The 8,667-nt window shown below is 42.9% G+C and overlaps 1 long non-coding RNA gene across 1 annotated transcript; it reads right to left on the bottom strand.

Annotated features, from left to right (window-relative positions):
- Positions 1 to 924: 924 nt before the first annotated feature.
- LOC135897738 (uncharacterized) lies at positions 925 to 4,973 on the bottom strand. Its single transcript, XR_011514844.1, has 3 exons — positions 4,611 to 4,973; positions 3,757 to 3,843; positions 925 to 1,119 (listed from the first exon to the last, which is right to left on the bottom strand). It is a non-coding gene; the product is annotated as an uncharacterized lncRNA (long non-coding RNA).
- Between the last annotated feature and the right edge of the window lie 3,694 nt (positions 4,974 to 8,667).

The raw sequence follows: 8,667 nt of genomic DNA, 5'->3' as shown, positions 1-8,667 counted from the left end.
ATGCATGATAATATTATGGGTATTTACCGTGGAAATGAATTATTCCTGAAAAATAATATTCTATCAGTACGCTCTCTCATTTCACAAGTCGCACATCAGATAGCATTTCTCGCATCGCAAAAAATGTTTGGTACTATTGAAAATAGTACATAACCGCCACGCAGCTGCAAAGACAGATTAAAACATACATTAAACCTGTAATCTCTCCAACAATACTTTTCTTATTGGCTGCACGCAAACCCCCTGCGTATGGGTTGTATACATTGTCCATAAACGCCCGGCATTTGAGGCACTTAAAAGATTAGACAATGAGTGTGTTTTCCAAACCCCCATTCGGCAAATACGTGAGTGTTTTCATGTTTTTTTCACACACCTTTATTTTTGTAGGAGGCGGGAATGAACATTTGTTAGAAAAAAAAGTAAGGATCCCTTATGAAAATATGAGAAGAGTTTCACATGAAAGTCTGACGAGTTTTGACATCACAGCCATTAGACTTTCTGATGAGTTTCTTTGGAATTTTCTGATGTATTCCTAATGTCATTCTATAACATATTGGCCACCGTCTTTCTGTAGAACTCTTGACGAGTGCTTTTCTTGTGAGCATGAAATGTCTTCCTAATGTGCGCTCCAAAGCAGTTTTCTTGTGACTTTCTCACGTCTTCCTAGCGAATCTCTAATGAGCTTATCCATTAGACTGCCGGTGCTCGTATTACTCCTATAACAAAATTGGCCACCACGTGTGGTAACATTTTCTCATGTGTCCCAATGGCAGTCAGACCTTATTTAAATATGTTACCTGTGCGTGACTATCTTTGGTGCTATATATATGCAGCCTGTATGCATGTATGTCCAGTGAAGATGCAGCACTTCTGACATGTACATGGGCCCTACATATGCTGCATGTTAGACATTACTCAACGAAAGAAATTTAACAAAAACATTTATTGGGCATATCAATGCTTCCTTAAATGCAGAAGGAGGTTAAATGAAAGGAAAACACAGTATCAGCCTGGTTACGGATGTGATATCTCCCTTTCATTTAATCTCGCTACTTATCACTGAGGAGAGGCTGTTCTTGAGGTGGAGTGTCGTCATCTTGAAGTAAGTGCATGTGTACCCTGCATGGTAGAAAGGACAGATAATTAACAAAACTTGGCAATCAACCACAGAAATACACGCTGTATCACTTGCTGCAGAACGGTCTGGAGACGTTATAGCTAGTTCTGCGAAAAATTTATGTGGTGTCGGTTCACACAAAGTTGAGGAACCACTCTGTGGCCTTTGGGTGCAGCAGTAACTACAGTAAGCAGAAATTGCTCTTGGCTGAACAAATGTGCAACATGGATCAGCTGTGGCGTGTGTACATGTCGTGAACTACTTCAGCTATATCGGTTTCCACTTGACAAAGGACAGCAGTGTCTGTGGATTGCTAGCGTGAATGAGAAATTCTCACTAATTACTTGGCATGGAAATGAGCGTAGGAGTGTTTGTGTATGGGCAACCCAATGCATCTCAGAGACATCCAAGTGCCAGTCGTTATAGAATATTTGCATCAGCTACGGGCACAGTTCTCATACATTCCAAGCCTACTATGTCATGCATGTGTTGGCCTCCTGAATGATGGCATATATCCCATTCAAGAAATACACCACACCATGTCTGGGGTTTTTTATCATTTACACCCGAGCACTGCTTTCAGAGGGAGGGCACAAGTTGAAAAACAAATGCGTAGAAGCATGACAAACAAGCTTGCATGAAAATAATTTAATAAATAAGCATGGTGGTTGCTATGCCATGTCATTAGAGAGTATTCCTCTTTGTCATGCAATCATAATGAGCGTCGACTGACACACGTCCCATTTTTGGCTGTGGTATTCTTCACTGATTTTGTTGTATCAGTCGGTTGCCATAGGCGAACGAAACAGATAAACAAGCTAAATCCAGTGCACAGCTTGTCGTGTCAATGCATGGTCAAATAAGACGAGCACACTGGTCCTTTGAGTGAATTATGGTGCCCTCCTAGGCGCATGCTGAGGCACCGGCTAGTCAGCGTGCCCGATGTACATTGGACCAAATATGCACGTGATCAAAAGAGTAGCCTACATTAATCCTGAAAGATACGAGACAAATTTTCGGTATTTTTAACTAAGCAAGCCTCCAATGCCTGGGTGCCTTTGTCAATTCACTTGTGGACTGCAATGCAAGTATATTTTCAGCAAAAATAAATTAGGCAGCATATGCACAACAGTCATGTTGTATGGTCTCCCTTCCCTCGCTGCGCAAATTTTGTCCTGAAAAGTTACATGAACTGATTGAATTGAAAATTGAATCGAGAAATGCAAGGAGGCAAGGGAGGCTTGCTTGGTTAAAGGTAGCACCAAATTTGTCCAGTGCGTGTCAGAGGCACTGTGCTGTATTCCTTTCACATGTGGTCAAATGTACATAGCGCAGACTGGCTGGTGCCTAAATATGTACCTGTGAGATCACCATATTTCATTCAAAAGACCAGTATGCTCGTCCGACTTGGCCACACATATCTCGATTAGGATTGTTTATCTGTTTTCACCCATGGCTGAAAATTGGCAAGAGAAATCAGTCAGGCGCACCACATAAATAACAATATGTGTGAGCCAGCCCCCATTATCAATGCATGAAGAAAGGCATCCTTTGTAGATTAAAAGGGATAGAAATTAGTCTGTGCCTATTTACTTCTTTTTATGCAGACACCATTTACCATGATTTTATGCCTTTGAATTATAACTTCTGCCATCGCTCTCAAATTAACTGGTGCACAACACAAGTGCACATCCAGTGCTACTTTTGTTAGTCCTTCCAACAACTTAAACAGTCAGTTGTTAGCCAAAGTCATGTTGCATAGTCTCCCTTCTCTCACTACGTAAATTTTGTCCTGAAATGTTACATGAACTGATTGGTAAATTCAAATGGACACTACAAGTTTCACCGAGTGGACACAGCTGGTTCTCAGAAATGCACAAAAACAGTGATGGGTATCTGTTGGCATCCTGTAGTGTGTGCAAACTACCTGTGACATTGCTGCAGTAAACACACTCACAACTGCTACAATGCCTACCAGCATGAATAAGGGCAGCTTGCAAAGAAAATAATACGAAGAAAGTGAGAGAAAAAATAGAAAGCTTACCAGAAAACACCTCACTACTTAAGTAACTGCAGCACAATGAATACTGGCCTTCCTATTTCATTTCAAGAAATTCTAGTTCATCAAATGTGTATTTGCCAGTGACAGTTATTCTGAGAACAAGACAGACATGATTGTAAATATCAATGTTAAACAATGGTAGGCACACTGCGTGCTTAGACCTGTGACATATATGGCACACTACACTTCGAATTCTTACATGGACAAAAACAGCACATGTGTGTATCATAAGCAGAAAGGAAAACAGGGAAATATGGGCTACAGCATAAGAAACAGTTCCAAACAAATAAAACCAAGATAAAAAGAAACATACTGTGTAATAGGCAAAAATAAAATGGACTTGCAGCCAAGCAATTGATGCGAGAAAAATACTAAACGTCAGGACATGCGATGTGTAGTTTTAACAGAACAAGATAATGTGTGCATAATATCTACAAACACAAATAAGTAGCAAGTGGAATGATGTTGCAGAAATATTTAGCCTATTTAGCAAGATGCATTAAGTAATATGTCGATACACTTATCCACTAATGATACCGAGATCCTACTTTTGTGAACACGTACACTTAAAGCATACCTGACATATCCATCCAGATTACACGCCGTGTTGCTGCAGCCATGGCCACGGGTTATGTGGACACTGTTGTGGGTCACGGCTTCACCACTACAAAGAGAATTCTGTGTTAACTTATAGCTGTGGCACAGTAAGACTATCACATAGTGAACACATGCAAGGAGCATGTAAAAACAGTCATGAAAACAATGCCTGCACTGGTGCAGGGTGGCAACAGAGCACAAAGTCAGTTACTGATGAATGTCACGATAACAGGGACCCCTTCAACAAGGCAAAATTTCACACGCAGGAGCAGCAGCGCATTACATGAATGTTTGTTTACATAACGATTCTAGAGTTTCTTTCATAACTTTAAGTAACTATCCCTTGTAATGTTTACTTACGTCGAAGTTACGGCAACACCCCTTCAAAACAAACCTGTACTAGCAGCACGCTGTGATTACTTACATTTTTTTCCCCAATACTGCTCGTAAATCGAAAACCTTGTAAGCAGAGATTATCTACAACGTCGAATCATTTATAAGCGAGGAAACGTCATAGCAGTAAGAATCGGTCAAGAGGTAGATGAGTCGTTATCATGCGACTTCAGCAGAAAAACGGGAGCTCACGCACAAGCGCGCATGATGAACACGATTATTTCTGAACGTAATCTTTCTCATCAGAAGAAAACGCTTATCAAGATTTTCAATTCTGCATTATGGCAATTAATTCGCGCAACTAAACTCTGACACCCAGCAAGCATCGGCATAGGTTTCACTGGTGTCGTGGGAGTTCTCTTTCCTACGTTCGCAAGGCACCCTATGCCCACACGAGAAGCACGCACAACACGTGTGTAGTTAGCAAGCACGGTTACTCACCTTTTGAACGGCCCGACGCGGTCGAAAAGCGCCCTCCAAGTTGCCAGTGCTTCGATGCTACTCCCAGCAGACATACCGTTGCATAGTGGACGAGCAGTGGCACGCTAACAACACGCATTATTTCTTCGCGACGTCCACCCAACTTTCCACGACAACCAGAGACAAAGGGAACGCACTCCACAGCATGAACATCGTTGGTCCACATTTCGCTGGCGCGCCACGCACACGGCGAGTTTGCAGCGAGACACAAGCTGTCTGTGGCGCTTATGCGCACGCGAACTAAGTCACATTTGGTTACACCAAACACAAAAACACACGATCTAACAAGCACATCGTTGCAGCTCGCACACCCGACCGACTCGAAAACAGGGCGACAGACTGATTGGATTGGATTGGATAGGAAACGGGACGGTAGGTGGCGCCACGAACAGGTCGGTTGGGGCCAGCCAATGTCTCGGCTAGCGTCATCTGAGGATTTGTGCGGCTGCCTAATTGCGCATAGCTGTTGCAAGACAAAGAGAACCAAAGATAAGTCTATATTGTAAGCTATAGCTTGGCATAGAAAGAAATTCTATAACGCATTTTCAATTTGAATCGCTTCGGCTATCTGCAGCCAGCAAAAGCATGGCCTTCGAGATCTGAAAATGTTAACCCTATAGAAAGCCGTTGCGGTGACGCTATTCGAACGATTTTCACTTCAGTTACCTCTCATAAAAACCGTGAATTACGCATTTCGCTGCTCCCCGTGCTACCTGCGCCGTCACTTCAATTTAAATAACTTCCTGCTGTCGTTCACATCAACTATATAGCCTCAGACATCGTTGACGCGATCTCCGAGCGACACATGTGCAGTGTGCGATGTTTTAGTGCCCGTTGCAACAGTGTCAGTCGGAAATCATCAAATCTGCTCGTGTGGCACAGCTTACACCGCTGTCGTCCGTATCTTGCTTTCGTGTTGGCGTGTTTAACGTGCGCGGGTTGCACTCCTGTCGCTCGTGCCTTCTGTGTTGATAATGCTACCCACGAAGATTCCTCGAAAAACCCACATGTCTCGGCAGCGTGCATTTGTCCTATGTGGTATATGCCAGAAGTGTGCGCTGGCGTACGATGTGCGTGCAACCAAGTACTACAGTGCGTTCCAGCAAATAGACGCTGCCGCTTACGCGCAGTTTCTTTTTCTTTTCTTTTTTTCCCCGTCGTGGTTGCTCAGTGGCTATGGTGGTGTTGGGCTGCTGAGCTCGAGGTCGCGGGATCGAATCCCGGCTTCGGCGGCCGCATTTCAATGGGGGCGAAATGCGAAAACACCCGTGTACTTAGATTTAGGTGCACGTTAAGAACCCCAGGTGGTCGAAATTTCCGGAGTCCTCCACTACGGCGTGCCTCATAATCAGAAAGTGGTTTTGGCACGTAAAACCCCATAATTTTTTACGCGCAGTTTTCCATGTCATGATCATGTCAATCTGCAGAATTGTCGGTTTGCCACTTAGACTAGTAACACATCCGAGTAATCAAACTGCCCAGAACAAGGCATACGCTATAGTTTGGCACTGTTTACCAAATGTGATAACGGGGTAACACAATCTTACAGTGCTCTTTAAAAAGGAAAGAAAATGACGTCGTTGTTTTGTGCCTAGCCCTGATATATCGGAAGCGTTTCCAGAGTACTCGGCGCTCACGCTGTGTTATATCGTTTTCTTCATTTTTGTCTCTTAGACTGCCCCCAACGATGAATCAAAACCACTCCCAGCAAAGGCCAAGGGTCCGAGTGTCTTAATTAACTGTATCCTAATTAACGGTACCTTACTTAACATCGTCTTCATTAACACCAATGGTCATGAGTTCGACTCCCACCAATAGTCATGGGTTCGAGTGCTTTCATCAACTATATCTTAATTAGCTGTACATTAATTAGCATCGCCTTCATTAACGACAACGTTCGTGGGCACAACTCCTACACAAGATCATGGGTTCGAGTGTTTTCATTAACAGTATATTAATTAAATATGCCTTAATTAACATAAACTTTGCCAACTAAGGCCGTGGGATCGAGTGCCTTAAGTGACTATATTAATTAACAGTACTTTAATTAACATCGCCTTCATTAACAACAAAGGTCGTGGGTTCGATTCCCACCCAAGGTACTGGGTGCGAGTGACTTGACTGTTAGATCTTAATTAACAGTGCATTAATTAGCACCATCATCATTAACAAAAGTCGTGGGTTCGAGTGCCTCAAATAACTGTATCTTAACTGTGCTCAATTAACACCGCCTTCATTAACACCGAAGATCGTGGGTTCGAGTTTCTTAATTGACTATATATTAATTAACATTACCTCAATTAATATCGCCTTCATTAACAACAATGTGCGTGGGTTCGATTCCCACACAAGGTAATGAGTTCGAGTGACTTAATTCCTAGGTCGTAATTAACTGCGCCTTAATTGGCATCGTCATCATTAACAAAGGTCGTGGGTTCGAGTGCCTCAAATAACTGTATCTTAACTACGCCTTAATTAACAGCGCCTTCATTAACACCAAAAGTCGTGGGTACGAGTGTCTTAATTAACGACATAATAATCAGGTGCACATTAATTAACATATTAATTAACATGCTTCGACTTCCACTAAGGGTGGCACGTGCGTTCGAGTGCATTAATTAACTATATCTTCAATAACTGTCTTAATTAACGGTATCTTAATCAACACCAAAGGTCGTGGGTTCGTTGCCTTAATTACTGCCAAAGGTAGTGGGTTTAACTCCCATGAAAGGTTGAGAGTTTGTAACCTCTTTGTACATCGAGTGCTCAGGCCGACAATGCCGGATTTTCCGGCTCATGAGCCATTTAATGCTATCGCATTACAAAGAATTTTTCACGACTTGGCATCGTACACATTCATACGTGATGTACGTACTTTGACATTAGCAATAACACAAAAAAGCTGTATACTCCTCTCATCAGAAATCTTAAGGTGCATTGTCATTTGAGTCTCTGATGTACTTGTGATGCCAAAAAACATTAGACGATGCATTTCTTATGCATGTCTGATGTCACCTTAGGAACACATCACGTCCTCTACAGAAACTCATGGTTCATTTTCATAAGGGATGTCAGCTTGAGCTGGTATGCTCCGGCCTACTACCCTGCAAAGGATAAAAGAAAAGAACGGAGTTTACCAAAAATAGTGATGAATAACGATGATACAAACAGGGGCAGATATGTATATATACAATAACTACGTAACGCTGTGCTTGCCTTAGAGTTCGGAGTCTGCCCTGGGGCCTTTATTATGCGAATTTATGGGTATACATAGGAGCTCAATCGTTCGAATGAATGGACTAAACGCAACAGACGTCCTTTTAGCCCTCCTAAAGGCGGAAAAAAAATGTACTGTGCAGATGACCGGCAATAAAAAAACGACAGTGGAGGACACGGCCAAAAAAGAATACACCAAGCTGAGAGGTAGATATTGCTCGTAATCTCCTTCATAATCCTCAACCATATTTTTGTATGCTTTACTGCGCTAATAAGAATGTTCGCACGGTAAATTTATTTTAGAGTGCTGCTCTTCCTTTGCTTTTCTCCTTTTTCCTTTTCACCCTCCTTTTGTTCAGAGCGTTGTAGACAGAGAGAAAAAGAAAAGGTAAACTGTTCACAGATGAGCGAACTATGGGGCGGGACATCCGCGCCAGCGCTCTCAGAATTCAACGACCGAGACAGGTAAAAGCGAAATAAACAGAGGCCGCTCGGAGACATCGTTACCCACCGGCTCAGCAGACGGAGTCAGCTAGCGCGCAGGTTGGGACGTTGCATAAATCACGCAACAACGGCGGCACTTAGAACGAGCAAGCACGCACACAGTGACGCGATAGCGATAAGCCCGGGCTGCTCGCGTGGACTCGAGAGAGGACTCGTAAACAGTGTCGTTCTGCGTCTCAGCTCCTCTACGTGATTCGCGAAGCTAGCCTCCCGTAGACAATCTTATGAGGAGTAGAAATAAAAGAAAATTAAAGCGCCAAAGTTGCAAGAAAAGTCGAAAAGGATGGGAGTTATTTTT

The sequence above is a fragment of the Dermacentor albipictus genome, chromosome 5 (genome assembly GCF_038994185.2).
Source record: "Dermacentor albipictus isolate Rhodes 1998 colony chromosome 5, USDA_Dalb.pri_finalv2, whole genome shotgun sequence".
Taxonomy (NCBI): Eukaryota; Metazoa; Arthropoda; class Arachnida; order Ixodida; family Ixodidae; genus Dermacentor; species Dermacentor albipictus.
Note: the sequence above shows the minus strand (reverse complement) of the source record. Positions and strands in the feature narration are given on the sequence as shown.